Source organism: Triturus cristatus, chromosome 6, assembly GCF_964204655.1.
Source record: "Triturus cristatus chromosome 6, aTriCri1.1, whole genome shotgun sequence".
In the NCBI taxonomy this organism is placed as follows: Eukaryota; Metazoa; Chordata; class Amphibia; order Caudata; family Salamandridae; genus Triturus; species Triturus cristatus.
In genome coordinates, this window is record NC_140589.1 from 706,308,531 (window position 1) to 706,329,981 (window position 21,451).

At 45.7% G+C, this 21,451-nt stretch overlaps 1 protein-coding gene across 1 annotated transcript in view; it reads left to right on the forward strand.

The window, feature by feature from the left end:
* The window catches only part of MCHR2 (melanin concentrating hormone receptor 2), a 1,458,776-nt gene that overhangs the window by 2,011 nt on the left and 1,435,314 nt on the right, over window positions 1–21,451 (forward strand). The window lies entirely within an intron of this gene.

The window sequence follows — 21,451 nt, forward strand, 5'->3', positions numbered from 1 at the left end:
ATAATTGTCAGCTAAATGACTGTCAAAAAGTGCCTAAAGGAGAAAAGATTGTTATTTGGAGTTTTAAAAAGGGGGTGATTTTTGTGTCATAAGATGGTGTTTCGACTTTTTTTGCTGAATGTTGAGATCTGTGTTGATGTGCACCTTGTAATGTAGGAATTAATATCAGGGACATCTTAAGGATTTTGGGGGCCCTGGGCCAAAGGTAGATTTTAGGGCCCCTCTTTGGAACAACTTTGAATTTATGATCCATTTTTAGCTCTTTCATGCCCTCTTTGGCCAGGTCGCTGACAGTGCACATACACACTTGTCCAAATTCTAAATGTGTTTCCATCTAATATTCAGGGATATTGACGTGTGTTTTCAATATTGTAACACAGCATCAACTAATAATATTGCGAATAATTTCCGTGACACACTCTCATTTCTCATATGCGAGGTCCTGATTTTCAACTAAAAGAAACTTTTTTGAGGGATGTTGCATGAAACATAAACACTGCATTTCTCTGCAAAATATTATTATTATTAAATGTAATACACTCTCACACATCACCCGCATTAAAAATAAAGTAAAGGAAAACTATTTAAATCAATCTGTTTACGAACTATTCAAGGTCATTGGGACAAGGCTCTCTACAGAACAGAACTGGCTCCAAGGGGGGCCTCTGAAAGGCTGGGGCCTTGGGCCAGAGCCCACTTTGCCCATGCCTTAAAACGTCTTTGATTAATATTGCATGTCATTTGATATATGACATTGAAAATATTATGAAATCTATTTGTTATGATTTTTTTCTATATCAATGTGTATATTTGTTGGTTGCTTATTTGAAAAGACTAATGAAAGATGAAATTAGAATATATTAGTTCTGCTGAGATAATTGGCTCACCTTGCACATCTACACGTTTTGAGTAAATATTCTAAGCTATGTGATATCATCACTGTAAGCTACTGTCCAACAACTCGTTAATGAATTGTAAATCTACTTGGATTTATGGCATAAAATGATAAATCACATTCACTAATACCAAATTTAGTCTACACAGTCACTTCTATGTTTGCCTCAGAAACTAGTAAGGTAACATTGGGCAGCTATTTAAGAAGTATTGTTACTATTTTTCTTAGGGACCACAGAGAGCCTGCCTCCAGGCCCTTAGCCGAATGCAACAGACAACTCCTGGTTCACTCCTCTAGGGTGTCTTTTTATTTGTGTTTGTATTTTATTTATTTATAAAGAGCTGACAATTAACAGAGATGAATCCAGTTTCACATTTCCACTCAATAAAGGAAAGAAAGATAAAAACAGCAGACCAGCAGGAAGGGTTAGAACGGGTTTGCTGGTCAGGGGAGAGAGTTGTGCTAAGGACTGATACAGGTGAGCTTGAACTGGTCTGTTTATTAGGTGGTCTCTCATGACAAGGATGATTTAACCTGCCTAGGTTAATTGAGTGAGGGTGGCTTTTCAGTGTTACCTTGTGCTTATTGTGCTTGGAGACATCTCTGCTACAGTTGGGGGATTTGTTCCATAGTGCGACTCCTACAGTAGTCAGGCATAATTTGCCAATTTTCTTAGTGTTAATGTGGATCAATTTTTTTTTTAATCTTAATGTTATTTATGAAAAAGAATGTTGTTGCTTACTGTACTTGCAGTCCTAAATGTTTGTTTGGCCGCAGGTGATCTGGCTTCCTTCGCAGAGCCCAAGAGTAGATTTAGAGGTTTGTCTGTGTCCACCATCCATGGATGGTTCACACAGCCTCCTGCAGCCTTTTAGGTATACCTCTGGAGCATCTGTGTCTTTCTCTGCACTGTCAGTAGAGGCAGAAGAAGGACTTTTGAATATTTAGGTATCCCATTTGATATATCCTTAGATGCACAGACTTATTTACGACCAAACAACATTTGGTCCACCTCTATGGGAATGCCTTATAGCATTTCAACAATATATATGGTGGCTATATTGTCCAACCCTCCACTAAGGTGTACCAGGTCATAATTACTCCTAAACAGTCCCCTATATAGCTTCCAACATTAGATTATCCAGTCAATAGGATGGAAGGACCGGTGGTTCATAAGTTATTTGGCCTTTGTATCATTACATCATTGGCAATGATAAAACCAGAAGTTGAACTGAGAGCCAGCTTGGTAGTAAGATTATTCTTGCACTTTGAAGACGTTTTGTATGATTAGCTGGGCTGTAGCTCTGGGATATTATACCCTCATGTAAGTATTTAATATCATGGCCTAGATTTGTGATGCTGCGAAGCAAAGCAATGCAAATTATCGCCAAGCAGAGAAACAGCAGTGACAAATCAACTTTCACTCATAAAATATATTTTGCACTGATTATTAACCCTTATCCCTCTGCTTCCAAACCCCTTTTCTCTATTCCAGCTGTTAATGTATGTAAAGTATGGGGGGATGTCTGGAGTGGGCCAGTGCAAAAACCTTAACTCTTGGTGGAAAGCCAGATCTACTAAATTAGTGTGATATGACGTTGTCTCATGCCCTAATATCAAATTAAAGCAGGTGCAAGCAAGGGGTCAAGATGTATATGGCCTGACACATCTCCCCTGTAACATGTGTTCTTCACCCTAAAGTACACTTTTACAGGTCTGATCCCTGGTCTGATGTCTCCACCAAGGAATTTGTATTAGACGATCTACCCCCAGTACATTTTCTAGGCTACACACCTCTGGCTTACCTTTGCACAACAGTGCAGTTCTGCACTGTTTACTGCATTCTGAGGAACACATTGTCTCATTTTTTCCCACAATGATTTTTCTGTGTGAAGGACCTCAAATCTGAGCATTAGTTTATACATACAGTCTTTCCATCTTTTTCATCCCAGCTTTAGTAATATCATCCAGGTATTTAGTAGGGGTAGGCGGAACTAGTGGAGTTTCACTCTGCAGAATTCTACAGAGTCATCTAAAAACTCAGCGAGATTCCGCAGAGTTCCGAGAGTGGTGGAATTCGGGTAATTCGCAATGCTCACATGATGTTTAGTGCTCCGCGCTACAAAATCAGTGCGAACTTCACCACGTGATGTGCCAGAAGGTGCTGCTTCTTTCTGCAATTGGATTAGATTTTCTACTTGAGCAGTAGCTTTCTCAACCCAACCGTCAGTCTTCTCAATGCGAGCGGTAGCAGCAAGGCGGTCTAGCGCTCAATTTTCTCGCTTGCCAACTTAACGTTGGTGAGCCATGTGGTGAAAAAACTCCACCACGCAGCGGTTGGCAGAGCTTTTCTGGAACTCTGTGCTCCAAGCACAGCACAGAGCAGACAATATTCCACGAACTCCGCTGGAGGAGCGAAGTTTACTGCTCGCATCTAGTATTTAGGAGTTTGTAGATTTTATATGTGCATAGTGTGATGGAGATTGCTCTTTGGCTACAAATAAAAAGCTAGTTAGTTAGTGTTTTAAACTTAAGGAGAACAACCTTTACAATGAATTGGGACATGTTTGGCATGTATAGAAAGGAACTGCCTTTGTTCCTTTATCTCCAGACAAGCTATGGCCAAGAGGTTGGCGCTTCTTAGCACTTAGTAAAGTAAATGCTCGAGTTGAATGATATACATTTCTCTAATTTCAGGGAATTTATAAGGATGATCACAGCACCCCTGTTAAGCTGAGTCTCTGCATGGTGGAGCATTATACCAAGACATAGCCTTTGGCAGATGGGCATCCTGTGATATCAATTTTTATCTTTAGTTGCATTTATATCCTCATCTAAATCCTCCTAGGAAGAGGTATCTTTGAAAATGAGAGGTTCCCCTGTACTGGAATGCATCTTACCTTCTTAGAAACGGTAAGTGATTGGAAGTGGGTCACTCATACTCATTGGCCCTGGCGCCACTGTACCGGCTGGGTCATTGAAATCTACACCCCGAGCTGAAGGGTTGCAATTATCAGGTCTGAAGTTAGCTGACCAGACGTCACCATGGAGGTGGAGTCAAGCAAACTCCAGGGTGGAGTTAGAAGAGTTTCCCAGAAAACCAGCATGCAACAGCATATTGTCATCATCTGTGCACAGGCAGGGGGAGTTCATAATGGAAGCATTATTATGACGTTAAAGGAATCCTTGTTGGTGATACCAATGCTCTTTGAAGTGTCACATCATTAGTGCTTGCTGGAGACAATTCTGACTTTTCCTCAACCGCTAAATTCTGTGCTGCAGCAGAAGTTTGCAAGTAAGTCAATGGCTTAAAAACACCAGTGACAGGTGTGAATCCGTGGCAATGGGCCTTCAAAAACAGAGTAATGATTACATTTTTGAAGTTCTTCACCTGCTACTTAGCATCTCATTTTTATGAGTCTTTGGTTTTGTAGCTACCTGAGTGCATGCCAAGCATTATTCATATAGAATGGTTAATACATTAAAATGAGGCTACCAATAAAGTAAATTATTTCTAGTTTGTAGGCTTCGCTGAATTACCTTTAGTTGGAACATGGTCAAGAAAGATCTGCACTATTCTCATTATCTCATATCTTAAATTCTCATTTGCTTTTCTTAACCAATTCTGCCTATATGCCATTATCACATCTAAGTACTGCTCATTGCCACCAATCTCATCATACGTAAGATCTTAAAGAAAATTCTTATTTCTCAGTTGCTGGAGCATGTTCCCTCACACCAGTAACCATTCTATATGCAATTAGTTTTAGCTGAAAAATGGAATGGGTGTGACTCTTCTCACCTTTAGGCTTAACACCCTCTGCAGGTTGGATGAGGGTGATGTTTGCTTCAGGCCATGTTGGATCTCCCCACAGCATACAACCCCGTGGACTATCATATCCTACTGGACACACTGGTTGATGATTTCCATGCCAATGTTCATACCAACATGTGGTTCAGTTCTTTCTTGAAGTATTCCTTCACTTTATATGACTGGATACCTTCTTCTCGGTAGAAAACATTCCTATTTGTGGAGTTCCACAGGACTCTCAATCTCATCAGTCCAGTTTATTGAGTATCTGGCCTCTGTGTTTGACATCTTACAAGTCCAACAGGTCACATTTTAATACTATGCTATTGATGTGGCCTAACGGCTAGAGCTGTCGAACTTGACATCGGGGAAGTGGGTTTGAGTCTCGGTAGGGATGCTCAACATCCTGTGATTCTTGGCAAATAACTTAATCACCCCTTGCCTAACAAAAAAAAAATGCGTCTGTCTGAAAAGCAACTGGTGCTTATGTAAAGCACTTTGATACCTTTGGGTCTATATAAACCTAAAAAAAAAATTGACTCTCTAAAGATGATATTCCTATGTCTACCCTGTTATATGTCCCTTAAAGGATCCACACCTGAATTACTAGAAATGCCTTACAGCTTGACAGTTATAGAGTGTATCATCTTTCACATTGGATAAATACCTTCACTAACCTCATCCCCATATTTGAATTATATGACCAACACATCTCTCCCATGCTTTAAGAAAAGAGTCACAGAGTCCTCTTTGGCCCTAACCGGTCTCTTAGTTTTCAAGTTGGCCATGTGGTGAGTATACATTTCCAACAAATTAGCAGACAATGACATGATGACAGTCATCGTCATCTCAGTTAGTTGTGGGAGTAGCCATGAACTTGTACCTTGACTGCTACTATGCCCTTTACTCAGGCTTGCCGCACTCCGAGATATAATAAGATTCAAAGGGTATGGAATGTAACCTTACAACTAATTTGGGGACTAGAAAAAGTGCTCTTACAGAAGGGCTCCCCTTAAAAAATGTCTTCACAGTTTAAAATTGTCTCTTATCTTTAAATGTACCTATTGATTTATGACACCCTTTCCATCTTACTGAGAAAGCCTTTAATTATTGTCTTGATCGAGACACCAGAAGCAATGACCATCTTAAATTATACATTTGTCTCATGAGGAGCGCCATTTCCTTCACCCTTGGATCTGGTACACTGTATTTCACTAGAAATCTTCTTAAAAGTGCTGAAGACGCATATGCCCCTGATAGCGTGTGTTAGACCTGTATCAAGACCTGCTGTTGGTACTATTTGGCGGCGCAGCTGCAGTGGCTGAGGCAGGCCGTGGCACATGAGTTTCGGGGCCCAGAGGGTCCGCAGGATAGGGTCATTCCGCGCCATGTGTTGTCGTTCATTGTGCTCCGGCAAAGGCTCAGATTGGATCAGCTCACCCTCGAGGAACGCACGCTTCGGCTGTGCTGGATCCGTAGTCAGAAAAGGGCAGGGTTTGCTCGGCCGTATGCCCCGGAGATACCGTTGGGCATGTGCACGGCAATCCCGCACGGCGGGGATTGGTCGGCCCTGGCTCACTGGGAGGAGGGTGGGGTGCACATGATTGGGGACTTATACGGAGATGGCGTCTTGCTGTCGTTCCAGGATCTGCAGGGGGCATATGACCTACCACGGGGGGACTACCTTTTGCATGCTGCCTTGGTACGTGGGATCCAGAAGCACTGGAGGATGGGGCTGTCGGAACCCCCAATTTCCCAGGGATGTCAATACGTCACTATGGCGGCGGGTACGGTTAAGGCCATTACTTGTCTGTATAGACGGCTGTCCACGGAGAGGCTGGCACCCTTGGAAGTCTTTCGGGGTAAATGGGAGGGGAATCTTGGCAGGCCCATTCCTGAGACGACTTGGGCACAGCTTTTGCGGCGGGCCTGGAAGGGCACGCGCAATGCTAGATTCCAGTTGATTCAATTTTACACCCTTCATAGGGCTTACCTCACTCCGGTCAAAATTCTGCGGTATTTTGGAGGCTCTCAGTCGCCATGCCCACGATGCGAAGTAGAAGGGGCTGATTTTGGTCACATGTTCTGGTCCTGCCGGGGCCTGGGCTCGTACTGGGCAGATGTGGTGGCGTGTCTGAATCAGGTGACTGACCGTGAGTTGGAGGTGGAGATGGGGACTTGCCTTTTGTTGTGGTTTCCGCACACCCCCCGCACCAAAGTCACAAGCAAGTTTTGCGATTTGGGGCTGATACTAGCGAAGCGGGAGCTCACTCTGCATTGGAAGGCCAAGCCCGGCCCGAGTTTTCGGAGATGGAGGGGGAGTTTCCTGGCCTGGGCGGGAAGCGAAGGGACGCTTCGGCTTCAGATGGCCAGGCGGACCGCTAATGAGAAGGCGCTGGATGTGGCGAGGGCGTGGGGGGTGTTGGTGGAAGAGCTGCGCTCCTGGGAGACGAGGAATGTGGAGGCTGTGGAGGATGGGGATTCTGTAGACGTGGATGGGGGAGTGGAACCTGGGACGGGGTCGGTGGGGGCCACGGGGGAGTACATGCAGGACGGGGTCACTTAGTTACACTCATGGAGGACTTGCTATCTGCACTCTACCTGGGCAGCGGTTGAAGAGCGCAGGTGGGAACAGGGCTGCGGAGGGAGGTCACGGCGGGGCCCTCTCTCTTGGGCTGAATACTAGCAGGGGTTTGCCCGTTTGCCCGGAGCTGGGACGTCTCAGGACATAGGGCCAGATGGAAGGTGGCTGATGAGGGGTTACTGCGGGCACACTGACTGGGGGGGGTGGGGGTAGAGGGGGCGGTGGGTGGGGGATGTAGGGTAGGAATGCAGTGGAACGGATTTCTCCTGATGCGTATTTTGAGGGGGGATTCTTCGTCTGCTGGTCATATGTGTAATGTTGGTCTGCAGGACCCTGGGTGTGAAAAATTAATAAAAATCTTTTACAAAAAAAAATCAAGACCTGCTGTTTCGGGTGGTGTACATTTAACAAATGTAGTAAGGCAGTCAGTCATCTCCACCTAAATCCTTATTTCTCTTTACAAATGGTCCCATCATTTGTATCCTGCTATTTCATTCACTACTGTTCTCTGTTTAATAGATGTGGGGCCAGATGTACGACTCTTTTTAGCGGTCACAAACAGGAAATCGGCCTGTCTGTGACCACTAAAATGGGTTGCGGTTTGTACAAACCCTATTTTGCGAGCCGGTAACCCGTTACCGACTCGCAAAATAGGGTTTGCGAGTACCTATAAGGGAAAGAGCGTGTCAGGGCAACCCCTCCTAATACTGAGTCGCACTGGTATATAAGATTGTTTTGCAGTTAGTACCTACTTCAAGTAGGTGGTAAGCCAGTCACAAACAGGAAGGGGTTCCCAGGGGACCCCTTCCCTTTTGTGAATGTTTGCAAAAATATTTTTTTAAGAGCAGGCAGTGGTCTTATTGACCACTGTCTGCTCTTAAAATATTAAAAGAAAACTTTTTATTTTTTTTCCTTTAAACCCATCCCATTTTCCTCTATGGAAAACAGGCTGCATTTGAAAAAAAAAAGTCACTGTTTAAAAAAGCAAAAACAGACACAGTGGCCTGCTATCCCCAGCAGGCTACAATCCCTGTGGCATGTGACATTCAAAATTGCGACCTACCTCATTAATATTAATGAGGTGGGTCTTGAGCGACTTGATTCGGACTAGCATACAGTGTCTGAGACACTGTTGAGCATTCCATTTTGCGATGTGTGACTCGCAAAATGGAATAGTCATACAGCTGGCCCTTGAGTCTTTGTTGGCTATTTGCTTGATGCGTGAACTACTTACAAATTTAAAGTGACAAATAACGATATATGAAAACAGTGTTGGAGTGGATTGTTTCTGCTGGGCGTCAATAAAACAAGGTAGTTAACTGGCTTTACAAGTCTCCTAAGGGGTGTGTGAAAAATGCCAGTAACAGCACTTCTGGTAGAGTTCAGTCTATTCATTTTATGAATAATACCAAGAAAAAACACAATCTTCCTAAAAGGTGATGATTTCCCTATGCCATTAAGCACTTCCCAGTGCTTGCACCAGAGGATTTTGCCTTTTAAAAATAATTTCAGAACATAAAGATAGAGTTTCATTCAAGTCCTGAGTTTATTAGTATACTGTAACACACAGCTTGCACATCAAGCTGATTTTACAGTGAATAAAGTTAAAGCAGAAGCTGCCATTAGGCACCGGCTTCTTTTACTTTCATCAGTACTTGAGGGGCATAAATCTGCCCACTGAACACTGAACTGTGCAGGAGATCTGCCAAATGGATCCTTGCTTAGGAACAGCCGCAGGACTTCGATCCCCAAGCAGCGATCCACCTGATAGATACCAGGAAAGGCATTTGCATGGAAGCAGGACCCATTCTGCTATAGAGGTGGGGGGAGCATAAATCCCTCAAGGGTAAATGATACAAAAAAGAAGAGGTAGGGTCGCCCCTTCATCACATATTGCCATGGCCCCAACAGCCTTTGTGACCCCCGGGAGGTGGAATTGGGAGTTTGCACCAAGTTCCGTCCAGGGGGGGTTGGGCAGAAAGTCAACTAGACACCTATAAAAAAAGTTAAGAAAAGGTGTGGGAAGGCACATCTTGGCATCAGGATGTGCTCCCACACAGAAATAGACCTGGCATACATTTTGCCCGAACTAGGGGATGATTGGGGGGGATATCTTAAATTTGCCCTCGCTGGAGAAGGCAAAACAGCTTACTAGATACCAGGTAGAATAATATCAAAATAAAGTGGTGATGGCAGCCATCTTTGGCATCAGGCCATGTTCCACCACAAAATAGCCACAACTTGCTCTCTGCCCGCCCCCCCCCCCCCGGGGGTCATGTTGATGGGTTTACGCCCAATCTGACCATCAGAGAGGGGTGATAGAAAGTCCACTAGAGATCTGAGAAAATAGAAAAAAAAGAACTGGTTTGAGGTGCCTGCTAAGGCATCAGGCCCAAATGGGCCCAGCACGCTTTCTGTGCCCCGTGGAGCAGTATAGGGGTATTTACCACAGTCTGCCCTTGGGGACATATAGCCCACTAGACACAAAGAAAAATGGTTAACCAAAGAGCAGGTGGGGGTAGCCTACCAGGACCCAGCTGTGCCCCCTCCAAAAAATGGATCAAATAATCTTAATGCCCTCTAAGGGGAAAATGTATTCAAATCCATCAACCCTGGGGTGCAGAAAGACCATTATATGCCAACAATGTCATGCTATTTTATGGAAAACCGAACTTATAAGTGTGAACTTCAAAATAGTATGTTTAAAAAAATGTACGTTGGATAAAAATATGAATTCGACCGGGCACAAAAATGAACACAATGGCCTGATTAGGGGAGGGCTGGTAAATTCCAACCCGTGCATAAACCCCTGTTTAAGCACGGGTCAGAATTACACGTTAAGCTGTATTTAACTCATCCGAAATTATCGGATGCAATAAATGCCTCATCTCTCATTAAACTGAAAGGGAAATTGTACGGTATTAACCATACCATGCAGATTTTAGTGTGTTAAAATCCATGTTATGCTCAACAAACTTGCGAGAAGTGTTATTTATCCCACATGATAAATAACGTACCCCGCAGTATTGTTATTTATCATGTGCGATAAATAATGCCTCAGCTTGTAATACGGGCTTACATGTAGTAAGGGACCTCTCCCTGCAGATGTGGTGTGATAACTTGGCACACCCTTATCTCCATTTATGAATGAAGGTACGTTGAGATATGTCTAACAAGCTGCGGCATGACTGATACAATTCAAGGTGTAGCCCAAGCACTTGTACGGTTAATAGGCGTGTAGGGGTGGGCGGAATTTGCGGAAGCCACTTTCGCAAATTATCGCGAAAATGTTAAAAATCTCTGCAAACAAGCGGAAATATCGCGAAGATGCGGAAGTTTTTTTCCCGCCCGTTCGCGATATTTTCTGAATGGTTGCGGGTCGCTAACTTACCCCTGCGGTTGCTCGCGGGCGCGGCCATCTTGTTTTCAGCGCAAATGGCTAAAACAATACAACATCTCATGGAGAACGCGACCGGATCGGGAAAACTTGTCGGTGAACGCGGGGATTCAGGTAACGCGATCGCGCACGCGCGAGAATGTATTATTTTACAGCGCGAGCAAGAACCAAATTATCGCAAAGCTGCGGAATGCGGAAATTTTGACATTTCCGCGCTCTCCGCGGAACGCGGAAATGCCAAATTATCGCAAATTCCGCGAACGGAACAAAAATTTTGCCCAGGCCTAGTAGGCATGCCACGTGCAAATTAAACACAAAATGTTACAGAACATTTCTCTATTATAGAAGAGCCACCAACACCTACATGGCCCCTTCAGTAGCATAGCCCGTTTTACAGGTGCTTTCTATGTCTGTTACTACACACACAAAAGTCTGTCTGGCTGTGCGTCAACAAGAAAGAAGGAAAAGGAAAATAGAGTCTATGTGATATTGAGGGAGAAGGAGGGAGAAATTCCCTTCAGGAAGAGAACCCTCACTCACTGTTAGGTGACATGCTTCATCATATGGGTTCCCTCCTCACACTGTGGTGTGGGCTACGACTCCCCGAGGGGAGGAGCTGAGGTGTTATCTCAGAAAATGAGCGTAAGAGAGTACAGATGAATGAGGGGCAGATTGCAAAGAAGAGAAAATAGGTGCTTCAAAAATGTCTCTCTGGATCCACAGAATATTTATTGGGTAGTCACAGGGACATCATTAAAATGCAAGAGGGCCAGGGATTCAGCAGATATACCCTAGTTTATAAGGTCAACATGCTTCTGCCACTGGATGGTTCCACTGAGGGATCCAAAGGCATTCGTCTGGACCTAAACTGAATAGTCACTCTGCATATGTGATAAAAAAAAACAGAAAAGTATACTGGCCACCACTGGAACTAGGCAGTCAGTTGTTCAATGACCCTCTTCCCTTCAGAGGGATTCATTTACTGTAAAAAAACAATCATGTTAATGTGTTGTGACCATATTCAATTGTTGTGAAACATTATACATTGTGTACTCTATTTAACAATGTTCTAATCATGCTTACCTATGGTGCAAAATTTCAAGTTCACTCTCCGTGCTCCTGTACCATCTTGTAGTGCCAAGCTGAAAGGAGCATAGAGCATTGCGTCTAGTTATATGCAACCTAAATAGATGCATGTTATACCTAGAAATAGGTGGGAGAACAACCGAAGGTGGACCAACCAGGCATACCCGTTTCCTCCCTTGTGGGGGACATGATTCAGTATTTAGTCTCCTTGAGACTTCAATGTGTGCTATCGCTTATGTGTCATGCGTCTCTTTTGTTAACATCCAGCGTCTAATCTGACCCCACCCCTGGGGGCCGGTGTAGTCCTTGTGGTTCTGGTTGTGCACACAAGCCCATGACTATTGTGTGTGTAGTAATTCTCTTGTGGGATCAGTACCCTCTGGCTTTCGCAGATCCCCTTTGATCCCAAGTGTGTTTATGCTTTCTATGACTGTGCAAAATCACACAGGCAGTTCTACTTTTGCTTGGTGGCTTTGCCCATTGCAAATAAGGCAACACCTTGATCCATGCTCCTGCACGACATTACGTATGCAAATCCAGGGACAACAAGGGTTTTGGGAGGTACTTTAAGTTTGCACTGCTTAGGGAGTGGCACAATGCCAGTATAAATCTGAGGGTGCAGTTTGGGAGCAAGCAGGAAGGGTCTCACAAGTACCATGGACTTACCTATAGACCCCCCGGGGTCACAGTCTCCCTCTAAAGAGAGACTATGTCCACCTGCATTGAAAAGCAAAGAAGCAGGTGCCCTGTCTGTCATTGTTTCACTCTTGCCTGAGTTGTAAAGGTCACTTATTTTTGCACAAGGGAAAAGATCGACACCATGTGCTGCACATGTAATTGGATATCTGATATACAATTTTAAGCTTTTCAAAAAAAGCACTATTATAAAACATTATTTTTTTCTCCTATGGGACTATATTTTTTACATTTCATATTGTGAGTTGTTAGCAACAAGCAAAAGCAAATAACAGCATCGTATGTAACAAAGCACTTATTGTGAGAAGTTGGCCTGGCATATGCTGGTCACTGGTTATAGTGGCCACCTTGCACCAGTTCAATTCCACTCTTATGGTAGATAGGTTTAATACAACCTTTTAAAGAAAGCTATCCTAGCGGTAGCTGTGGAGAGCAGCCTTCAGGCTAAGTCTCAGAGGAATGTAAAGCAGCTTGTTTTACCTTATAATCTCTTGAATTACCAAATGAACGGACACCACACAGGTATATATATCAAATATATATATATTTATTACTAGACACACTCTACTAATCTCTTTATGAGATTAGAAGTCAGGAACATATGCAAATATCATTGTTTCACAATAAGTTAAGCACAAATATGGCTGGGGCCCTAGGGGCGTACCAGACCATATACTAAAAAAGAGGTTTAGGAATGTCTACTTGCAAGGGGACAATGCCTAGGGCCTGTAGAATCGCTGGGGCTTCACTAATCCACCCAAGGCAGGTAAGTAAAAGACCCACGGGAGACGCGTGCAGTGTGAGAACACAGCCGCGGGTTCCCTATTGATTTCAATGGAGCAAGTCGCGGTTGGATTTTTAAAGTTTTAGAGTACTTCTAGGAAGTCTACAAGCAAGTCACTTACAAGGTAAGTAGTTCGAGGGCCAACACCCACAGGAGCACCAGAGTGCACGAGTTACCTCACCCAGGGAAGCCGGGTGCATAGGTGTCTTTTGGTGTCGGGTCGCGGCGTTGTTTTCAATGGAAGCCAAATAAATTTTGCTGCTTGTGAAGACTGAAGAAGTGTCCGGTGGAATCCAAGGCTGGATTCTGAAGAAGGAAGACCTGAAAGCAGAAGGGACAGTGTTCACAGTCACTTGCCAGGGACCCGGGGCCAGGAAGATGGATGCCCAAGGAAGTCAGGTGATTTCAGGTGATCAAGGGTGTTTCGACTCTTCAGCCACAAGGTCCAGGAGGCGTCAAGGACAACCAGGAGCTAAATTCTACGTATGGCACAAAAGTCTGCAGCTTACTGAGGTGTCGGCAACTGGATTGAAGCCAACAAGCCTTAGCAACAGCAAGTCTTGTGGAAAATGAAGAAAGTCAGCGGTGCATACCAGCAAAGTTTGAGGGGCTCACCCAGTGAGGGTAAGTGAGGGCATGCCTGGAGCAATCAGGGGAGCCCTTTGGTTTGATGAGAAAGTCTTCAGGGGACCCACAAGCCAACGGGCAAGGGATCGCGAAGACGCCTCATGAGGATTCACTTCACAGGAGCCCACGGTCACTCGGGATGAGGTAGGCCACTGATTTTCAAGGAAAATCCTGCTAGAGGCTTGGAACACACGTGGTCTAATGCACAAGTTCGTAGAACATCATGATGGGGTTGCACTTGACAATAGTGTACTGTACCCGGGTATTGCTGGTTCTCGTCACTCGTGGGGTCCACTCGCCTCAGCTTTGCTGGGGACCTGGGGACAGCAATGGCCGTCGAGAAGTCAGGAAATCTACTTCTGGGGCTGCAGGGACTTCGGACTCCGGCGGGAGCGGGAAAGTTTGCGACCGTTGATTAGAGTTTTTGGTGCCTGCCAAGCAGGGAAGTCACTCCTTGACTCCAAGGGAGATTCTTCTGTCTTCCAAAGGTAGTGGAATGTCGAAGGTCCAGGATTCTTCTTGAAAAGCGTCATCCAGGGATATCTAGTTTGCAATGGCAAGGGTTCTCTATCTTATACTAAAAGAAAGGGAGGGACTAGCTTTATGACCACTCCTCTGGGAGGGTCAGGGTAGGGGGTGGTTACACCCACTTCCCTTTGTCCAGTTTCGCACCAGCTCAGGGACAGGTAGCCCCTGAACCGGTTTGAGTTGGCATATGCACAGAGGAGCCTACTGCTCCCCCAGTGCAGGACTTCAAAGCACTCTAGGAGTGCACCCACCCAGCCCCAATACACTAAATCCTGTCTGGAAGGTGGTGACACCTCCCTGTGACAGGATGCCTATTGTTGGGCCTCCTCCACTGTGAGTTTCAGTAAGCAGCAGGAGGGCAGCCCAGTGTCTGTGCTGGTGGCATCCATTTTGTGATGCCAGGGCTCTTTCAGATTTCAACCGTGTTTCAGTGGGTACATGTCGTCCCCTCTAGAAGGGTGGAATCATACTCCCACACCAGTTACTGGTGTGGGGGTATGATTCCAAGTTGTTTGACACCAAACACGACATATTTTGATGCAGTCGTTCCAAAGTTAGCATTTACCGCTAGGTTATAATGCACTTAAGAGTATATGGTTTAACCGCATCCACAAACAGCCACAGAGAATAGACTCTGCCAGCTGCAGAGGGGCCCTGCTCATGCAGAGGCACCCCCTCACATTGTAAACCAAGCACCCTGCCCTCAGGATTGATAGGGCCTGCCTTAGGGGTGACTAATAGGTTTATATGTGTGTGTATGGTGAGATATAGAAACCTATACCTCAGTGAGGAGTGCTAACACTACCTCACCCAGGCTGCAGTAGCAGGCCTGTGGTGTCAGATTTAGTCTGCTTCCCAGGAGTGGCATAATACATGCTTCAGCCCCTGGTAGGCCTGTGAAGTACCTATGCCCTTGGTACCTAGGGCACCATATACTAGGGGCTCATAAGGTACCACAGCATCCAATCACTAGTGCATCTAATATGCATTCCAAGTTGTTTAGACTGAACAGAGAGACTGGGGCCCTGATTAGCAGTGACCCAGCCAGACTATAGCCAGAAACCAGTGTTAACATCAGAAGAAAAGTGGGGACAACATAAGTGCAGATCCTACTCTCCTACACAACCCCCCCCCCCCCCCAAACGCAGGGACACTAAACTAACCTTGGCCAGTTGAGTCTTTGTGTTCTAAGTGGAAATACCTTGAGAGTCCATCTGCATTGGCATGTTGGGTCCCAGGTCTATGTTCCACTTTATAGTCCATCCCCTGTAGGGAAATGGACCTCCTTAGCAGTTTAGGATTTTCACCTTTCATCTGTTTGAGCCATAGGAGGGGCTTGTGGTCAGTCTGAACTATGAAGTGAGTGCCAAACAAGTATTGCCTCAGCTTCTTCAGGGCCCACACCACAGCAAAGGCCTCCCTCTCTATAGCTGACCAACGTTTCTCTCTAGGGGTCAGCCTTAGGCTTATAAAAGCTACTGGCTGGTCTTGACCTTCATCATTCTAGTTGTGACAGTACAGCTCCCACACCCAGCTCAGAAGCATCTGTTTGGACAATGAACTTCTTTGTGTAGTCTGGACTCTGTAAGATGGGGGCAGTGCACATGGCCTGCATCAGGTCATCAAATGCCTTTTGACAGCTAGCTGTCCACTGAACCTTTCTTTGCATTTTCTTTGAGGTAAGCTCATTTAAGGGGGTCACTATAGATCCATATCCCTTAACAAACCTCCTATAGTACCAAGTCAGGCCCAAAAAGTCTCTCACCTGTGTCTGGGTACCCATTCCATTATGGTTTGGATTTTGCGCTGCAATGGTTGAGCCTGGCCTCCACCTACAAGGTGGCCCAGGTATACAACCTCACTCTGCCCTATCTGGCACTTAGTGGCCTTGATAGTGAGGCCTGCTTTCTGCAGGGCCTCCAAAACATTTCTGAGGTGGACCAGGTGATACTGCCAGGTGGAACTAAAGACAGCAATATCATCTAGATCAGCTGAGCAATACGTTTCCATACCTGTCAGAACTTTGTTCACCAACCTCTGAAAAATGGCAGGTGCATTTTTCAAACCAAAGGGCATCACCACAAAGTGGTAGTGCCCACCAGGGGTTGAAAATGCTGTTTTGGCCTTGGCATTGTCAGCTAACTTGATTTGCCAGTAGCCAGCTGTTATGTCAAATGTACTCAGATATTTGGCTGAGGCCAAAGTATCAATGAGCTTATTTGCCCTGGGAATTGGATAGGCATCAGTCCTGGAGACTGCATTGAGGTCTATGTAGTCTACACAAAACTTCATTTCTTTCTTACCACCCTGGGTATGAGGTTTAGGCACTAGGACTACTGGACTAGCCCAAGGGCTATCTGAAGGCTCAATTACACCTAGTTCCAACATTTTCTGGACTTTAGTCCTGATACAGTCCCTGACATGTTCAGGTTGCCTGTAGACTTTACTCTTGACAGGCAGACTGTCTCCAGTGTCCACCTCATGGGTGCACCAGGAAGTCTGACTAGGGGTCAGGCTAAACATATGTCTGAACTGCTGCAGAACTTGTCTGCACTCAGTTTGCTGATGGTCAGTGAGGCTGCTTGCCAAAGCAACACCATCTACTGACCCATCATCAGGGTTCTGTGAGAGCAGGTCAAGGAGAGGGTCACTCTCCTCCTCCTGTTCCTCATCAGTTGCCATGAGCAAGCCCATGTCAGCCCTGTCAACATATGGCTTTAATCTGTCGACATGGAGCACCCTAAGGGGGCTCCTGGGAGTTCCGAGATCCACCAAGTGGGTGACTTCTCCCTTTTTCTCAACAATCGTATGGGGGCCACTCCACTTGTCTTGGAGAGCTGCTGGGGCCACAGGCTCCAACACCCACACTTTCTGTCCTGGCTGATAGATAGTCAGTACAGCCTTTTGGTCATGCCAAGCTTTTTGTAGTTCTTGGCTAGCATCCAGGTTTTTGGTTGCCTTCTTCATGTATTCAGCCATCCGGGAGCGGAGACCAAGTACATAGTCCATCACATCCTGTTTGGGAGGTTTGAGAGGTAACTCCCAGCCCTCCTTCACCAAACATAATGGACCTCTTACAGGGTGCCCAAACAGAAGTTCAAAAGGGCTGTAGCCAACCCCCTTCTGTGTGACCTCCCTGTATGCAAGGGAAGTAAAAGTAAAAGGTCCCATGTTCACCTAATCTTTTCTGGGAGACCTTTAATCATTCCCTTTAGGGTTTTGTTGAACCTTTCGACTAACCCATTGCATTGTGGGTGATAGGGAGTAGTGAACTTGTAGTTTACACCACATTCCTTCCACATTCCTGTTAGATACCCTGACATGAAGTTGGTACCTCTGTCAGATATAACCTCCTTAGGGAAACCCACTCTGGAGAAAACTCCAATGAGGGCTCTTGCCTCCACAGGTGCAGTGGTGGTCCTGAGGGGAATTGCTTCTGGGTACCTGGTGGCATGATCCACTACCACCAGGATAAACCTATGCCCAGATGCTGTTGGAGGGTCAAGGGGACCAACAATGTCAATCCCTACCCTTTCAAAGGGACCCCCCACCCCAGGTAGTGGTATCAGGGGGGGCTTTGTTGTGCCACCTGACTTGCCACTGGCTTGGCAAGTGACACAGGAGCGACAAAACTCCTTTGTGTCCTCTGACATGTGTGGCCAATGAAAATGTGGAACAAGCCTATCCCAGGTCTTGTTTTGGCCCAAGTGTCCTGGCAATGGGATATCATGTGCTAGGGTCACGAGGAACCCCTAAACTTCTGAGGTATTACCAACCACCTGGTGGCTCCAGGGGTAGGATCTCTGGCCTCAGAATATAGGAGTCCCTCATCCCAATAAACTTTATGGGACCCACTAGCACTCCCAGCAGCCTCAGCAGCAGCCTGCTGTGTGAGGGGTTCAAGAGAGGGGCAGCACTGTTGCTCCTTACTCAGATCTTCCCTGGAAGGTCCCCCTGCCCCCAAGAACTCAACGTGATCAGGCTCAAGTCCCTCTGGGGCTTTCTTCAGGATCTGCTTCTCGTCTCTCAGGAGGGGAATCTGAGATCTGAGACAGAGGGGAAGGCACTGCCTTAACCCTACTGCTTCTCCTCTTGGGTAGCATCTGGTCCATAGTTTCAGGATCCAGAGCTCGTTCAGCTTTATGCATTTTGGCCTGTGACCTGGTCACAGCAAATGCCTCTGCAGGTATGCCCAACATCTCAGCATGAGTCCATAACTCGACTTCAGACCAGGCTGAAGTCTCTAGATCATTGCACAATAGACATTCGACAGGGAGGTCTGCACAGACTACTACCTTCTTGAGGCCAGTTACCACTCCCCAGGAGAAATTCACAACTGCCAGACTATGGTTGGTCCTGACATTGCTTGCATTGGTAACCTGGTACATTTCACCCAGGATGATCTGCTCAGGGTCCACCAGATCCTCTGCAACCATGGTGACAGTAGCACCTGTGTCCCTGAATGCCAAAGCCTGTTTGCCATTTATTACAGGTTGCTGTTTGTATTTGCCCAGATTACTGGGGCTCACTAGGAAGGACATATCAATGTCTCCCTCACAAACCAGCAATGCCTGAGTGGGTACTCTGACTAGGCCAGAGTCAACTTCAGAACCCAGGGTCAACCCTACTACACCCTTATTCTGATTACCACCTCCACCAGTAGCTGCACTAGAGGGAACAGTTGCCTTAGGGGCAGGAGTGGTGGTGGTTTGGTCTTTGGACTTGGTACAATCAGAAGTCCAGTGCCCTTTCTGTTTACAGAATTTGCACCAGGGCTTCTTTTGGCCTTTTCCCTTTGTAGACTGTGAATCCACACCAGATTCTTTGGGCCCTTGTGAAGACTTCTGGTCTTTTGACTTATCCCCACCTTTCTCAGAGCCTTTAGGATCCTGCTTCTTAGTGTCACCCGCTTGGTTCTGGGTTTTCTTCCTCACCCTGGTTCTGACCCATTTGTCTGCCTTCTTTCCCAATTCTTGGGGAGAGGTCAGATCAGAGTCCACCAGGTATTGATGCAACAACTGGTTTTGGCAATTATTAAGGATTTGTTCTCTCATCAGAAGATTATACAATCCCTTAAAATCAGTAACTCTACTACCAACCAGCCAACCCTCCAGAGCCTTGGTTGCACAATCTACAAAGTCTGTCCAGTCCTAATTCTGTGCTTTCTGGGTGTCTTTAAACTTCAACCTGTATTGCTCAGTGGTTAAGCCAAACCCATCGATTAAGGCACATTTCAGGACATCATAATCATCAGCATCCTCTTCTCTAACAGTGAGGAGCTTGTCTCTACCTTTATCTGAAAAGGAGAGCCAAATGACTGCTGGCCACTGTTTCTGGGGGACCCTCTCCATAGCAGTTATCCACTTGTGGATATCATCCCCACTCTGGTAGGGAGAAACAACCTTGGACAGGTTCCTATGGTCTGGGATATAATCTCACTAGGGACACTGCTGCTGCCACCAGGGGTTTATAACCCCTCTTTTCTAGAAGTTCTCTGGAGCTCAAAGACTTCTTTATCTAATGCCAACTGCTTGGCCTTAAGGGCAAATCTTGCTTCCTCATACTGTAGCAGTTTGAACATTCTTTCAGTGGAGGTCTCTCTTCTATTAAAGTATGAGCTCCTCTGATGAACAGATTCTCTTCCAGAGTGATATGAGTGGTCAGATGCTCTTGAAGGGGACCTAACCCTCTCTTCTCCTCTGTCAGTTCTCTTAGGGAGAATTCCTCTGTTCTGTTCAGATCCTTCTGGATCTGGCCCTTCAATCACAGAGTCCTGGTCATCATGATTTTCATCATCTGGCCCAGACACTGTAATTGATCCACTCCCTGATTCAGATCTGTTAGCTCCTAGAGCCAACCTCAGATCATCTGTTGTTAGCAGATATATCAGGCCTAGTGTGGAGGGACTCTGTCCTAGCTTCAGGTGTCTTGCAACACACATGGCCTTCAGGTCAAAGAAGGTCATGTCCTTATACTGAGGCTGGGTGGACCCACTGGCTCCATCCCTTGAGGACATTCTAGTGTTGTGCAGTGTTGTACTACCTACACTAGTTTGTGGCCTACTGATCCTAGCTTGAGCTGTAGCAAGGGTGTGCTACCCCTTCACAAACATCTCTAAGTTCATTAGAACTTATTGATGCTAAGCTTGACTTTATATGTACCTTGAGTACCTTTAGTGGTTTTCCATTAGTAATTCAAATAGAGATTTTCTGGTAAAACAATGGCAAGCTGGAATCCCACACGCTGCCCACCAATGTGAGAAGTTGGCCTGGCATATGCTGGTCACTAGTTATAGTGGCCACCTTGCACCAGTCCATTTCGACTCTTATGGTAGATAGGTTAAAGACAACCTTTTAAAGAAAGCTATCCTAGTGGTAGCTGTGGAGAGCAGCCTTCAGGATAAGTCTCAGAGGAATGTAAAGCAGCTTGTTTTACCTTATAATCACTTGAATTACCAAATGAAAGGACACCACACAGGTATATATATCAAACATATATGTATTTATTACAAGACACACTCTACTAATCTCTTTATGAGATTAGAAGTCAGGAACATATGCAAATGTCAACGTTTCACAATAAGTTAAGCACAAATATGGCTGGGGCCCTAGGGGCGTACCAGACCATATACTAAAAAAGAGGTTTAGGAATGTCTACTTGCAAGGGGACAATGCCTAGGGCCTGTAGAATCGCTGGGGCTTCACTAATCCACCCAAGGCAGGTAAGTAAAAGACCCACGGGAGACGCGTGCAGTGTGAGAACACAGCCGCGGGTTCCCTATTGATTTCAATGGAGCAAGTCGCGGTTGGATTTTTAAAGTTTTAGAGTACTTCTAGGAAGTCTACAAGCAAGTCACTTACAAGGTAAGTAGTTCGAGGGCCAACACCCACAGGAGCACCAGAGTGCACGAGTTACCTCACCCAGGGAAGCCGGGTGCATAGGTGTCTTTTGGTGTCGGGTCGCGGCGTTGTTTTCAATGGAAGCCAAATAAATTTTGCTGCTTGTGAAGACTGAAGAAGTGTCCGGTGGAATCCAAGGCTGGA